Here is a 14,769-nt window from a genome sequence, read left to right on the forward strand (position 1 = left end):
AATCAAAAGATGTGGGTCATAAACGACAACAAATGCAGGACAGAGAGGAGCTGGGACATGTGTGTAAGAATTAATGTCATGAAGCTCTCAAACATGCGACTAGATCCTCCTCAGAATCACTTCTAGAAGCCGTTTAGACTGTATACATGACTTTGTGATGTTTATGTTAGCCTGTCTGACCAGAGTGTGTTTAACTCACACCAGATGGTCAGTGAACAGACTGTGACAGACCACTGGCAGGCAGCAGAGATCCAAAGTTTATGCCAAGTGAAATGTTAACATAATGCTAACGGTGTAATGAGATCAGGTCAGTGTTGGAGATGGCATCAGGTCTGACAATTAGCCCAGTCCAGCCTAGCATCTACACCAACTTACCCAACAAAATCTGAGATGATTTCAGAAAGCGTACCTCAGGGAAGGTTTGTGTAGACCGTAAATCTCCAGAGTGATCACCAGATCAGCTGTGACTGGGAGGTTTAGTAGGTCAGTGTGAAGCATGACAATATGAGAGTCATCAGTCTTCTGCATCTACATACGGATGTCATGTGATCCTGTTAGTGGAAATAACACCAGCTCGTGAAGGCCATCCTGACGCGTGTGTGTGTGTGAGAGAGAGAGAGAGAGAGTGTGTGTGTGTGTGTGTGTGTGTGTGTGCTTATGTGTGAGAGAGAGAGAGAGAGAGAGAGAGAGAGAGAGAGTGTGTGTGTGTGTGTGTGTGTGTGTGTGCTTATGTGTGAGAGAGAGAGAGAGTGAGTGTGTGTGTGTGTGAGTGGTTGTGTGTGTGAGAGAGAGAGAGTGTGTGTGAGTGTGCTTATGTGTGACAGAGAGAGAGAGAGTGTGTGTGTGTGTGTGTGTGTGAGTGGTTGTGTGTGAGAGAGAGAGAGAGAGAGGGTGTGTGTGTGTGTGTGTGTGTGTGAGTGGTTGTGTGTGAGAGAGAGAGAGAGAGGGTGTGTGTGTGTGTGTGTGTGTGTGTGTGTGTGTGTGTGTGTTTGTGTGTGTGTGTATGAGAGAGAGAGAGTGTGTGTATGTGTGAGTGTGGGTGTGTGTGTGTGTGAGAGAGAGAGAGAGATTGTGTGTGTGTGTCAAGTTAAGTCGAGTCACCTGTATTTATATAGCGCTTTAAACAAAATACATTGCGTCAAAGCAACTGAACAACATTCATTTGGAAAACAGTGTGTCAATAATGAAGAATGATAGTTAAAGGCAGTTCATCATTGAATTCAGTGATGTCATCTCTGTTCAGTTAAATAGTGCATGTGCATTTATTTGCAATCAAGTCAATGATATCGCTGTAGATGAAGTGACTCCAACTAAGCAAGCCAGAGGCGACAGCGGCAAGGAACCGAAACTCCATCAGTGACAGAATGGAGAAAAAAACCTTGGGAGAAACCAGGCTCAGTTGGGGGTCAGTTCTCCTCTGACCAGACGAAACCAGTAGTTCAATTCCAGACTGCAGCAAAGTCAGATTGTGCAGAAGAATCATCTGTTTCCTGTGGTCTTGTCCTGGTGCTCCTCTGAGACAAGGTCTTTACAGGGGATCTGTATCTGGGGCTCTAGTTGTCCTGGTCTCCGCTGTCTTTCAGGTCAGTAGAGGTCCTTTCTAGGTGCTGATCCACCATCTGGTCTGGATACGTACTGGATCCGGGTGACTGCAGTGACCCTCTGATCTGGTTTTAAAATCTATACGATGTTTGATAGGGAGCCAGTGCAGTGTGGACAGGACCGGGCTAATATGGTCATACTTCCTGGTTCTAGTAAGAACTCTTGCTGCTGTATTTTGGACTAGCTGTAGTTTGTTTACTAAGCGTGCAGAACAACCACCCAATAAAGCATTACAATAATCTAACCTTGAAGTCATAAATGCATGGATTAACATCTCAGCATTTGACATTGAGAGCATAGGCCGTAATTTAGATATATTTTGAGATGGAAAAATGCAGTTTTACAAATGCTAGACACATGGCTTTCTAAGGAAAGTTTGGTGTCAAATAGCACACCTAGGTTCCTAACTGATGACGAAGAAGAATTGATAGAGCATCCATCAAGTCTTAGAAAGTGTTCTATGTTAATACATGCAGAGTTTTTAGGTCCTATAATTAACACCTTTGGTTTTTTTATAGAGCTGAGTATCATCAGCATAACAGTGAAAGCTAACACCATGTTTCCTGATAATCTCCTAAGGGTAATATATAAACCGTGAAGAGTGTCTGCCCTAGTACTGAGCCTTGAGGTACTCCATACTGCACTTGTGATCGATATCCCAGCTAGAATTACCATTGTTCTAACAATGTTTTTAGCGGGTAGTTTTCTTTTTGTTCCCAGAATGTTCTCTAAAAAGAAAGGATAATGTTCTCTTAAAAACATTCTAAAAATGTTTATTAATAACATTATTAGAACATTATCCCCTAACATTCTAATTAAGATTTAAGCAGAGGTTTAGATGTTGATGTCTGTTTCAAAGTGACAAGTTTGAATTGATGTCACCATAATGGTGGTAAGTGTTGGCTTTAGTTGTGCAATTTGACACTTGACTTGTCAGTGTTGTTCTTTAGCTGCTGTAATCTTTATTATGGCAAAAACAGCAAGAGGACATGTGCATGATGCTGGTTGCTTGCTGATGAATAAAACATCACCGCATATGTAGTCTGGTTAGATGGTTTCACCAAACCTAATGTATGGTGTCCGTTCCGTATTATTTATTAAAGCGACTCAATGGGTCAACAGCCTGAGACCCAGCTGAATATAAATATATAATTTCAAGAATTCGAAAAAAAACTTTTCTTTGTCAAACAAATATCAAGATTCAGTATGACTCTCAACAATGGTGACTTGCTTCATGCAGCAATGTATTTTTGGTACGTCATACAAAACTCATCCATGGCACCCAGAATGCATTGCAGCATGAAGCATGTCACCATTGTTGAGATTCATACACTAATTCTTGAGCTCTCTGTGTGTCTAAGCATTCTGTGTTACAAAGAGGTTCATGAACAAAGTAATTTAAAAAGAATAGACAAAAATATATATGATATAATCTGCAGGATTTGCATTTTTTTTCAAACAAATGATTTTGCGTTGCAACACATTTGCTATAGTAACTAATAGTAAAGTAATAGCATAGACTAGTCTCCAGATAAAACAAGTTGATCAGATCATTACACAATGAAATTTTTAACATCAGCAAGTAGCCCACGTCACCTGATGATTTTTTTTTATGCTCACTGTTTTCACCGTAACAAATATAGTTACAGCAGTTAAACAAAAATTAACATTGAAAAGAGTCATACCGCCTAAGTACTGATCACCATAATGGTGACGTCAAAATAAACTATTATTTTCAATAAGCCGTCAACACCTCTGTTAATCTCTATAAGAACTTTTTTACATTTATGACAGAAATAAAGTCAATCTTGTTTATTATAAGTGAAATTGGTTTTGGAGTTATTTACGCTGGAGTTTGACATCAAACAAAGGTGGGGTTTTCACTTTCAACCAACATTTGACTTCTGAGCCCCATCTAGTGTAATGGGAAGCTTTATTAGAATGTTAGAGGATAATGTTCTAACAATGTTATCAATAGACATTTTTTGAATGTTTTTAGAGAATGTTATCGTAACTTTTAAAAGAACATTCTGGGAACTAAAATTAAACTTGCCGCTCAAAACATTCCCAGAACATGAAAAAATTCTAGCTGGGCTGATACCTCTTCATGTACTGCTACGAAATGATGGCGGTCACATAAGTACGATTTAAACCATGCTAATACACTTCCAATAATGCCAACAAAGTGTTCAAGTCTATGCAAAAGAATGTTGTGGTCAATAGTGTCAAACGCAGCATTAAACGCGCAGTATGGAATTTTTGGCCACCAGGGGTCACTCAATCAAAATAATAACATAAGACATACTTTGATGACGTCAGGAAAGAGTGTAAGGCTCATGGGAGTTGTTGTTCATTGGAACACGCGCTCTGTCGCTCCCTATCATTCCTCACTAATTCTAACTTAGTATTTTGACAATCACGTATTTTCGAACGGAGAGACGGTTTCAACGGCAACAACATAAACGTTACTGCGCATGAGCGCTTTTGTGGACCTAACTTAACTTCCGGTAGACTTCCAAATAGAATCAAGAACAACAGCCAAGTCCCTCTAGAGTAGATATTTTTTTGATAACAAACAAAATGTTTGCTGCGTGGATCAGGCGGACTTAATGAAAATGCAATTCATTATTTGCCAACAGGAGATGTTTTAAAGCACAGACATAAAGCGCGAGAAATAGAGGTTTCCCCAGTAACAGCTGTAAACGAAGCAGAGCTACGCTCACACGCTGCTTTATCAGGCATATAACATGCAAGTCTTCCTTCAGAAATACAGCGATATAAAAACACCTGTGCCTTGCTTTGATATTTAAACATATAAATATAAGGAATTATTATTATTAAACGTGCAGTACTTAACGTTACTCAATGAAGCCTTTTTGAAAAAAAATCAGTTTTAAAATTGTGGTAGTCTTCAAAAATAAATAAATGTATGGGAAACACATCCCACAGCACAACCACCTGAGCCCAACTTCAGTCTACTCACCACCTTAACTTTAACTGCGTTTGTAGAAGGCACCGCAGCCAGACCGATATACACAACACAGACCGGAAGTTAACTTAGGTCCAGGCGCATGCGCCCGATGAAACCGTCTATTACCGAAACGTGTATATTATGAGACCCCTATCAAATCAATATTCCATCTAGCTGGTAGTAATATATGTTAAAAAACACGGCCACCTTTCGTTAATAATTATAATTATGTTATACTATGATATCGAACAAGTTAGAGAACTGCATTTGAAGCTACTTTATTCAGCTAGATATAGAACAAATGTACATTTACATGAGAGCTAGTCCGTCTGCGTTTTACACAAGACATCATATCGTTTCACAAAATATACGGATAGATACAGTTAGCTGAATGGATGCATACCTGTTTATCAAGCAAGTTCGGCATCTCTCTGTAGTTTCAGCTTGTCACGAAGCTCTCTCTATCTTGGAAATGCAACTCCAATGTTTACCCGTGTCTTGTAGCTTCTCTTGTCCCAAAACCATCTCGGGTCATTTATTTCACGCGTATGTTTGCGCTTCACAGAACGTGCAGGCAAAGCATAATCATGATCCATAACTAAGTTATTGGTTGAAGTTTAAATACGAATATAAATATAAAATATAATAGTCTTGATCAAGGCAACTACTTTTTCTTCTTCGTCTAGTCTTTGTTTCTGTTCACCTTTGTATTTGGCGGTTCCGCAGGAAGTTAGATAAACTAGAGGGGTCAAAGTTTATATGACGCCATAGACGGGCGACAAAACGGAAATAAAGAAACATGCCGTGTCTTCTAATTCAACTATAATTTTCTCCGGATTTGAAAGTTCGTGGAAACCGTCGGGATGATGTAAGTACACAACTAAAAAATATATATAACATATAGTGATTTCTGCTACTTTTAAAGCAGAAAAATTACATATTGCGCCTTTAATAAGATCCAATAAAACTAATAGAGAGATACAACCATGATCAGATGATAAGAGCAGGTCATTTGTAACTCTAAAGAGAGCAGTCTCAGTACTATGATACGGTCTAAATCCTGACTGGAAATCCTCACATATACCATTTTTCTCTACCATTTTTCTTTTCATCCTTTTCTAGTATCTTGGACAGAAAAGGGAGATTCGAGATTGGTCTATAATTAACAAGTTCTTTGGGGTCAAGTTGTGGTTTTTTTATGAGAGGCTTAATAACAGCCAGTTTGAAAGTTTTGGGGACATATCCTAATGACAATGAGGAATTAATAATAGTCAGAAGAGGACCTATGACTTCTGGAAGCACCTCTTTTAGGAGCTTAGATGGTATAGGGTCTAACATACATGTTGTTGGTTTAGATGATTTAACAAGTTTATACAATTCTTCCTCTCCTATAGTAGAGAATGAGTGGAACTGTTCCTCAGGGGGTCTATAGTGCACTGTCTGATGTAATACTCTTGCTGACGGCTGAATGGTTGCAATTTTATCTCTAATAGTATCGATTTTAGAAGTAAAGTAGTTCATAAAGTCATTACTGCTGTGGTGTTGGGAAATGTCAACACTTGTTGAGGCTTTATTTTTTGGTAATTTAGCCACTGTATTGAATAAATACCTGGGGTTATGTTTGTTTTCTTCTAAAAGAGAAGAAAAGTAATCGAATCTAGCAGTTTTTAATGCTTTTCTGTAGGATAGGTTACTTTCCCGCCAAGCAATACGAAATACCTCTAGTTTTGTTTTCCTCCAGCTGCGCTCCATTTTTCGGGCTGCTCTCTTTAGGGTGCGAGTATGCTCATTATACCATGGTGTCAAACTGTTTTCCTTAACCTTTCTTAAGCGTAAAGGAGCAACTGTATTTAAAGTGCTAGAAAAGAGAGAGTCCATAGTTTCTGTTACATCATCAAGTTGTTCTGAGGTTTTGGATATGCTAAGGAATTTGGATACATCAGGAAGATAACTTAAAAAGCAGTCTTTTGTGTTAGAAGTGATGGTTCTTCCATACTTGTAACAAGAAGTAGAATTTACAATTTTGGCTATATGAAGTTTGCACAGAACTAAATAATGATCTGAGATATCATCACTTGGCTGAATAATTTCAACACTATCAACATCAATTCCATGTGACAGTATTAAATCTAGAGTATGATTTCGACAATGAGTAGGTCCTGAAACATGTTGTCTAACACCAATAGAGTTCAGAATGTCTATAAATGCTGATCCCAATACATCTTTTTCATTATCGACATGGATATTAAAATCACCAACTATTAAGACTTTATCTGCAGCCAGAACTAACTCGGATGTAAAATCACCAAACTCTTTAATAAAGTCTGTATGGTGCCCTGGTGGCCTGTATACAGTAGCCAGTACAAACATAACAGGGGATTTATCATTAACATTGGTTTCTCTGGATAATGTTATATGAAGCACCATTACTTCAAACGAGTTATACTTGAAGCCTGCCCTCTGAGAAATCCTGAAAACGTTGTTATAAATTGAAGCAACACCTCCACCTTTGCCTTTTAGACGCGGCTCATGTTTATAACAGTAATCTTGGGGGGTGGACTCATTTAAAATAATGTAATCATCAGGTTTTAGCCAGGTTTCTGTCAAGCAGAGCACATCTATATTATAATCAGTGATCATATTATTTACAAAGAGTGTTTTCGTAGAAAGGGATCTGATATTCAATAAGCCAATCTTTATCATTTGTTTATCCATATTGCATTTGTTTTTTATTTGTTGAACCTCAATTAAATTGTTCATCTTAACTTGGTTTGGACGTTTTTTGTATTTTCTAGTTCGGGGAACAGACACAGTCTCTATAGTGTGATATCTAGGTGAAAGAGTCTCTATGTGCTGAGAATTAACTGACCTCTGTGACGGGAGGCAGCTAGCAGACGGTCGGTTTAGCCAGTCTGTCTGCTTCCTGACCTGGGCCCCAGTTAGTCAAGTATAAACACTAAGACTATGTGCCATATTTCTAGACAGAAGAGTGGCGCCACCCCAGGAGGGATGAAGACCATCTCTTTTAAACAGGTCAGGTCTGCCCCAAAAGCTCGTCCAATTGTCTATATAACCTATGTTATTCTGTGGGCACCACTTAGACATCCAGCCATTGAGTGATGACAATCTGCTATGCATCTCATCACCACGGTAAGCAGGGAGGGGACCAGAGCATATTACAGTGTCTGACATCGTGCTTGCAAGTTCACACACCTCTTTAAAGTTATTTTAGTGATCTCCGACTGGCGAAGTTGAACATCATTAGCGCCGGCATGAATAACAATCTTACTGTATTTACGTTTAGCATTAGCCAGCACTTTTAAATTTGCCAAGATGTCAGGCGCTCTGGCTCCCGGTAAACATTTGACTATGGTGGCTGGTGTCTCTATATTCACGTTCCGTACAATAGAATCACCAATAACTAGAGCACTTTCATCAGGTTTCTCAGTGTGTGTGTGTGTGTGTGTGTGTGTGTGTGTGTGAGAGAGAGAGAGAGAGAGAGAGAGAGAGCGAGTGTGTGTGTGTGTAAGAGAGAGAGAGAGCAAGTGTGTGTGTGTGTGTGTGTGTGTGTGTCTGCTTGAGATGGAATAACTCAGTAAATAGCCTGACAAACGTTCTTATTTCAGCTGTTAGTACTAGTTGCTGTATGTCTGGTGCTACGTCTGTCTGGCTGATTAACAGAAGTCTGTCTGTTTTAGTGATAATGAATAATAATTAATTACTAGTAGTAAATATAGATAAAATAGATGTTTGTAGATATTAAATTGTATTTTACATGGTCCTGGACTCTGATTGGTGAAGCAGGAGTGCTGATGTCACTGTGCATCACTCAGTGTGTGTGTGTGTGTGTGTGTGTGTGTGTTAGTGTGTGTTTTACAGTGCCTCTTTCTGCAGGTTCATTGATACATCTGTAGGGTTACGGTTAGCTTTATACTGCCTTCTTGTTTATTAAAATGTATATTTGACTCTGGGGCACTAAAGCAGTCTTCAGTCTCTGGGGTATATTTGTACTAATAGCCAAAAAAACATTGTATGTGTCAAAATGATCGATTTTTCTTTTATTCCAAAAATCATTAGGATATTAAGTAAAGATCATCTTCCATTAATATATTTGTACATTTCCTACCTTAAATATATAAAAACTTAATTTTTAAATAGTAATATTCAAAGGAGAATTTCTCAATATTTAGATTTATTTTGCTCCCTCAGATTCCAGATTTGCAAATAGTTGTACTCGGACAAATATTGTCCTCTGAACAAACCAGACATCACTGGAGAGATGATTTATTCAGCTTTCAGATGATGTATGAATCTCAATTTGGGAAAAATGACACTTAAGACAGGGTCACATATAATGAAGAAGAATGCTTTCCTCTAATAAATGTAACTCTTCAGTGAACATTACTGCTGTTGCTGCTGTTTCATAGAAGCATTTAGGCATCTGAATCTCTTTAACGCTGGAGTAGCTTTAGTGCCATGTATGTCAGCGTTTATATTGACATATCTGCTCTGTAGACACTGACACGTGGAACTGCTGAAATGAGAAGAAGATTTGTTGTGTGTGAGTGAGAGTTCTGGACTACTTGAGAATTGGTCATGAGATTCCTGGCATCGCTGTCGTTCTCTGAACGCTTCGAGAGGGAGAGACAGACAGACTGTTCAGGAAGCAGAAGAGCACACATCCCTCCATCATCATGGATCGTAGTCACTCTCATTCCAGCAGGACATTTGCTTTAGCGCTCAGTGCACTGCGATTACGGCATCGAGCCAAACGAAGGTAAAGAGAGAGTGTGTGTGTGTGTGTGATCGGTTCCTATATAAGACAGCCTTGATGAAACTTCAGCTTGGAAGTGAGATCTAACCCTAACTCATCTCAGCCAATCAAAGCAGCTCAGATACATGACAACTCTGCACACTGCATCTTAAAGGTAGAGGAATAAAAACAGCCTGTTGAAGGTTTTGTATTATAAACACACAATCTCGTTTTGTCTCTGTGTTCGTGGACTCGGCACATGCCGGTCAGAATGTCACACCAGTCTGTGAATGTGGTGTGATTGAGGGGTGTGAATGGAGATACTAAACTAGATTTGTTCACAGGAATCAATTCAATCTGATAAAACTTCAGTTTGTGGACAACTAGAATGTTCTTTCTTTGTTAAAAATGTGTGTTTGTGTGTTTATATATATGTATACATTTAGCAGATGCATTTATCCAAAGTGATTAACAAATGAGGACAATGGAAGCAATCAAAATCAACAAAAGACCAATCATATATAAGTGCTATAACAAGTCTCATTTAGCTTAAAGAGCCAGTAAGATGAAAACTCTAAGCTTCCTATCACTGTTTATAAGTCCTGTACAACAGGTTTAAATCCATCCAAGGTTAAAAAACATTGTCATTTTGTCAAAATATCATTTTAAAATTACCTCAATTCTCAGAGATCCCCAAATGGTTCGCGCGAAGCTGTTCAAAAGATTCAGTTTCCTTAAACCCCACCTTTCGGTAGCATACTGTGTTCTGATTGGTCAACTGACATAGTCAGTTTTGATTGGTTGTTCCGCACACAACTCCACGGTAAACTATGCGTTAGCATCTGTTTGGGGTGAATTATGTCTTATTCCTCTCACCGCGAAGCAAACAGTAAAATAAAAAACTTGAACAGTCTTGCTGCTTTTTCTTCTGTGTGTGTGTATTCAAGCCGCACGCTTCAGTTTGAATCTGAATAGAGCGTTCAGCGCGGGGGCGTGGTCACATTAGATATAACGAAGGGAGACGTGAAAAACAGACATCGCGTTGTTTTCATATGGATTACTTTATCACAGAATATCTGTTTTCAGCACGTGTTTAGTTTTAAAGTAGACATGTCAAGCTTTCTATAGATATCTCTCTCATGTCTCTTCGTTGAGTATTCACGGAGTTACACTTCATTTTAATGACGTGTTTGTACATGACGATCAGCGCAGACAGGCTGCAGACAGCACACATACTGATAAGACGCTCGGGAGAAAACAAACACATAACTTCATAATCATACTTCGCGTTGTGATTCGGAGATGCTCGTTGTTCTAAATAAAGTTGGTAATGAACCCTCTTTTATGGCCAAACGCTTTGAAAATCCCGCTGTACTCACCGAGATTAGAAAAGCAGTCATCAGTGAAATGTTGTGAACACAACAAAAGGGGTTTGTTGTACTGCTCTGGTATTGTGGTAAAAATGAATTTTAGCCATTGGACCTTCTGATCTTCATTCTTTGGCAGTGAAAATAAAACAAACTTGCCTTTTCAATTAAAAACACACTGTCTCCTCGACATGATGCTCTCACACCAACCAGAGCGTCTGTGTGTGTGTGTGTGGGGGGGGGGGGGGTTCAGGTCAGAGGTCAGTTTCTCCCAAGACGGTAGGCGGAGATTATTATGCAAAGTGCTCCTAGTGACGTACATAGAGACGGGCAAAAGATTTGAAATCTATAACGACTCGTTTCAGCGATTCAGAGTCGACTCCTTACTTTAAAAGCCAATAACTTTATAAATCGTGTACTTTTTGGTTTAATTACTTTACACATTGTTTACACTGATGGACAGCTACATCATACACTGTAATACAGGTCATTTTTGATTTCCCATCTGTGTGGCTCTTTAAACACAGTACACATAGCAAGGTTTTTTTAATCATTTAATACATGTAAAGAAATCAGATAGAATAGAAAAATAATAGAGCAAGCTAGTGTTATAGGCATTTCGGTAACACTTTCTATGAAGCCCGTATTTATAATACATTATAAGGGTATTCTTAAGGCATTATAATCAATGCATAATGCATTATAAAAATTAAAAAAAACTTATAATATGTTTTATCATCTCATAAATATTTATAAGAACAGTTTTAATATATTATAATATTTAATTATTTGTGGTTATAGCTTTTAAGAGTATGATTATTTATAACACAATAAACATGAATTATATTTCTCATAGTTATAATGTATTAAAAATCTCATATCTTGCCATTTTTTTATGCTACTTTACTGAAAGCGGTCGAATACCACTTATAAGTAGTAATAATAATAATAAAAACTTTTTTAGCCTCTCAAACAGCCATAAGATCAGATCAGATAAATGTGTTTTAACTATTTATATTATAATATTAGTTTGATTATTTTGATGGTTCCCTTTAGACGGCTGTTGATAAGTAACACTACACATCAACTAGCGGTCAGAAGAGTGTAAGTATGTCTGCTACTTTAATTATATGCTAACACCTTTATTTTTCATGGTCAACCAACAGATAAACTCACTATAAGTGTATTTGCAAGTACATCAACTTATTCTACTAGGGATGCACGATAATATCGGCACAATATCGGTATCGGCCGATAAAAGCTTAAAATGACCATTATCGGTATCGGCCGATATGAATATTTCTGCCGATGAGCCAAACCGATATTCTCCAAGTGAAATAATTGACCTGTTTTTCAGATGTGAATGTCTGTCTACATTTGTAAAATAATAAATTTATGGTAGAATCAGTACAGAAGAGATACATGGATTTCTCTTCAGTAAAATTAAAGTTTAAATATATCAGTATATATTTGTATATATATCGATATCGGTATCGGCATCGGCCAAAATTATTTTTAAAATATCGGCATATCGAATATCGGCCAAAATCCAATATCGTGCATCCCTATATTCTACCATACTAAATTTATCCATTCTTGAGAAATATTAATACACTTAATGAAAGTTAGTTTGAATGTAGTTGCAAAGTTGCTTATAGTCGATTGATTAAGGGGAGCATCAAAATAAAATGTAACCATATAAAAAAAATTTCTAATTTTGAGTATTAAGCTCACATCAATTAATAAACATAAGCTCCACAGAAACACTCAAATAACACTCAACATCTAACCATCACAAGCTGTAATAAGATACTGTGCAGATCTTAAACAATGTCAAGATATGATACAGTCCATTATACTGTAAATGAAGTAGATTTAATATGGTGTTCATTGTGTTATAAATAATCATACTCTTAAACTTATAACCACATATATGTAAGTATTATGATGTATTTTAATTGTTGTTATGATTATTCATGAGTGGATATTACATATAATAAGGGTTTTTATAATGAATTATGCGTTCATTATAATGCCTTTAGAATACCCTTGTAATGTATTATCAATATGGGCTTCATAGAAAGTGCTACCGTATTTTCTTTTCTTTTTTTTGCTTTTTTTTTTTGCTTTTTTTTTTTTTTTTGCTTTTATTAATTATATAATAAAAGAAAACAGATAGAATACAGAAAGATTACAGAAGCAAATGTTAGTTAAAAAAAAACAAGAAGTTAGCAAATGAATAGAGTGCAAGTCTAAAAGGGAAGGGAAGCAAAAACATTTTAAATAATAGAATTAGAATAGTGAGTGTTAAAGTTAGAGGGTCAAATAAAGATGGAAGAGATGTGTTTTAAGCCGATTCTTGAAGATGGCTAAGGACTCCGCTGCTCAGATTGAGTTGGGGAGCTCATTCCACCAGGAGGGAACATTTAACTTAAAAGTCTGTAAAAGTGACTTTGTGCTTCTTTGGGATGAACAATCAAGCGACGTTCACTTGCAGAACACAAGCTTCTAGAGGCACATAAGTCTGAAGTAACAAATTAAGGTAAATGGGTGCAGAGCCAGTGGTAGTTTTGTAAGCAAACATCAATGCCTTGAATTTTATGCGAGCAGCTATTGGAAGACACTGCAAAATGAAACTGAGACAAACTAAATCCAGAAGAACTGTGGTCATATCTCCAAGACACTTGAAGAAACCTTCCTGCAAAGCAATGTGCAAGTGTACCTGGACAAAAGCTGTTTTAAATGCAAAGGTTGGTCACACCAAGTGTTGATTTGATTTAGTTAATAGAAGTTAATTGATAAATAAAATCCATTTATGACTATATTTTTGAAAGCATCCTTACAGCATATTTACACAAGTGCCTAAAACTTCTCACAGTACTGTATGTTTGGAAACTGATATTTCCTACTGACAAACTACAGCAAAAGATATAAATAACTTGCTTAAAACCCTTTTTTGGGGTGAAAATACTAATGTGCCTTAGACTTTAGCAAAGAACTGTACTTAACAAAAAACATTGTTGCTACTTTATAAAGAATGACCATACAGTAATTCACAGAGCTGATTAAAGACAGTGACAGACAGCACTCATTTGAACTAAATATCAGAGTGATTGACAGAGATACAGTAGAAACAAATTATCTGTGGTTTTGTCTTAAATAATGACCCAGATCATTATACATTTATTAGGCTTAGAGTAAGGGAAGCCTGGGAAATGAGAGCATCCAAGGAGCGTGTGAATGCTATGGATTTCTTTTAAATATTTGTAATGTTCTTTAATGTTCCCCTTAGTTTTTTGTGCCCCTTTTTTGTTGTTGTTGATGTTGTTGTTTTTTGGAAGTATCGGTTCAGGCACCGTTTAGGCACCGGTACTGTTTTAAAAGTATCAATGGCACTGGTATCATAAAAAAAAACAATCTATATCCAACCCTAATGATGCCATGTAGACAGAGAAGAGAAGTGGTCCAAGAACTGAGCCCTGAGGCACCTCAGTAGTTAGATGTTGAGACTTGGACACCTCACCTCTCCAAGATACTTTGAAGGACCTATCTGATAGGAAATTGTTCTGTGTGAGAAATGTAGAAACTTGGTTAAACACAACTTGTTCAAGTGTTTTTGCAATAAATAGTAGAAGGGAAACCTGTCTGTAGCTCTCTAAAAGAGATGGGTTGAGGTTGGGTTTCTTAAGTAGTGGAGTTATACGTGCCTGTCTAAATGATGAGGGAAAAACACCAGTGTGGAGGGAAGTGTTGATGATGTGAGTGAGTGCAAGTACAACTGCAAGAGAAATGGCTTGAAGGAGATGAGATGGAATAGGATCATGCGGGCAAGTAGTAGGGTGTATATATATATATATATATTTTTTTTTTTTTTTTTTAATTTATTTTTTGTAAAAATTAATTAATTTATTTACTTCATATGGACATAGCAATAACATTGGACAAACCAGATGCATTGTTTAAAGTGTTATTGCACATGTGCTAATTTTCAACACCTGTTAATAAAGTATTCGATGGGAGTCAGTGTTAGTCTATAGTATTTATCAAGTATTTATCATCTGTTGAATATAAGAACA

At 37.2% G+C, this 14,769-nt stretch overlaps 1 protein-coding gene across 3 annotated transcripts in view; it reads left to right on the top strand.

Moving 5' to 3' along the window:
• srpk2 (SRSF protein kinase 2) overlaps window positions 1–14,769 on the top strand; it is a 126,935-nt gene that overhangs the window by 97,935 nt on the left and 14,231 nt on the right. The window lies entirely within an intron of this gene.

Source organism: Carassius gibelio, chromosome A25, assembly GCF_023724105.1.
Source record: "Carassius gibelio isolate Cgi1373 ecotype wild population from Czech Republic chromosome A25, carGib1.2-hapl.c, whole genome shotgun sequence".
NCBI classification, from domain to species: domain Eukaryota; kingdom Metazoa; phylum Chordata; class Actinopteri; order Cypriniformes; family Cyprinidae; genus Carassius; species Carassius gibelio.